The following is a 2,017-nucleotide window of genomic DNA, read 5'->3' on the forward strand; positions in this document are numbered from 1 at the left end:
ATTTGAGGTGGTTTATTATCCTCGAGCTAGCACTCCGGAGTTTTGTGTGAGGGCTTCTCTTGTAAAAACGGCACTGCAGATTCAGCGGCACTCTGGAATTAGGTTCAAAATGGCCTTTGAAACGGAGGATTCTTCCCGTATAAGTTGGTTCATGGGAACAATATCTGCTGCTCAGGTTTTTTATCCTGTTCACTGGCCTGATTCACCTTGGTATTACTATCAACTGTTTTGTACTCTTTGCACATATTCTGATATGATTTGAGGCTCAGATAATAAACTTTTCTGGGCAATTTCACAGCAATCTTGCATACGATTTCCATACGAGCACAAGTAACTAGTTTCAGTACTCGTGCTCGATATGACTAATGCTTTGTTATATATGTTCTTTCAATTGTTGCATGATTCTATTCTTCCTTAGACATATGTTACAGGTCAAGAGTATCTGAAATTTATGATAACAATATCGGGGGTGCAATTGCAAGATATTTTTAGTGCCTCCCATTTTCTTGCTTGCATGATAAATCATAATTTTGTTGTCATGGTACCCTTTATGAAAATTTACAACTCAATACACGGATTCACTTGATGTATGTTGTCTTAAAATTGAACTTTACACCTTTTTTTGGTGATTATAAATGCTCTTCAAAGGAAATGTCAAAAAACTGATAATATGTACTCATTCGATTACATTCATGTGCTAATTCAAGTTAATCATTACAGGTAACATGGGATGAACTCGATTTGCTTCAAAATGTGAAACACGTCAGTCCATGGTCGGTGGAATTAGTTTCAAGCATGTCCACAGTACATCTCTCTCCATTCTCACAATCACTGAAAAAACTGAGATTACCACAACATCCCGATTTCCCACTAAATGGTCAATTTCGTTTGTCGACTTTTTTCAGTGGGCAATTCCTCGGGTCTGGCAACACCTTTAGTTTTCTTCCTGAAAACACTCCTGCTGGCATGCAGGGAGCCAGGCACGCTCAATACAGTTTATCTTTATCAGATCTCTACCTCAGTAAACTGAAGTCGGGTTTTTTTCCCGTTGATTTTCTACCCCCTGATCAAACTGCTCTACACAAGGCATGCTTCAATCAAATCACAACAAATTCTGCCAGTAATAAGAATGTATCTTGTTTGCAAACTATGGGAAACTCAATCCCAGCTTCAAAGAATTCTGATAATGGCAAGACAACCCCATTTCTGCTTTTTGGTCAACCAATGCTTACCGAACAACAAATTTGACGCAGCAACAACTCTTTGAAAGGCAGATGGGAAATACTTTTGATGGAACTGATCATGTTATACATCTACATGGTACGCCAGAGCAATCATTACGTGAAGGGTTTCATTCCGAGCTGGACTTAGAGGCTAGTCACTGTAAGGTTTTCATGGAATCGGAGGACGTAGGTCGCACTGTCAACCTTTCTTTGCTCGGTTCTTATGAAGAACTGTGCAGAAAGTTGGCTAGCATGTTTGATATTGATAATTTTGAGGTCATGAACCACGTTCACTACCGGGATGTGACTGGTGCAGTTAGGCAACTTGTCGATGAACCCTTTAGGTGAGTTGAGTTCTTATTTTCCATTTTATATGACATTGATTTATATTAAGTTGCCTCAACTAATTTTCTAGATTTTTCTTATATTTGTAACTTGTTTTTAGTGGATATTGCAGGGACTTCTCGAAAAAAGCTCGAAGGTTGAGGATTCTAACGGATTCAAGCAGTGTTAATGTAGGGATGTGAGGTTTTGCCCAAATAAGTGAAATTTCCAATTTCCAATTTTACAGCTGAAAATATGAAGTCTTTGACCCTATTTTCTTCTTTCTTGTGAACATCAAGGAGGAAATTTTATTCCCACAATATTCGATTGAAATCTTATGAAAATATTACGGTTTTCAGGCATGTTTTTGGGGACCGTATGTGACACGACCCGTCCCGACTCAACCTAATTGACTCGACAAGTGTCGTGCGCCGATGGTAGATGCCAGCTAAATGCCAAACCCACCACCA

General features: G+C 39.0%; 1 pseudogene; it reads left to right on the top strand.

Annotated features, from left to right (window-relative positions):
* Nucleotides 1–4: 4 nt before the first annotated feature.
* Nucleotides 5–1,859, top strand: LOC111379217 (annotated as a pseudogene).
* The last annotated feature ends 158 nt before the right edge of the window (nucleotides 1,860–2,017 follow it).

This window comes from Olea europaea, unplaced genomic scaffold (assembly GCF_002742605.1).
Source record: "Olea europaea var. sylvestris unplaced genomic scaffold, O_europaea_v1 scaffold19529, whole genome shotgun sequence".
In the NCBI taxonomy this organism is placed as follows: Eukaryota; Viridiplantae; Streptophyta; class Magnoliopsida; order Lamiales; family Oleaceae; genus Olea; species Olea europaea.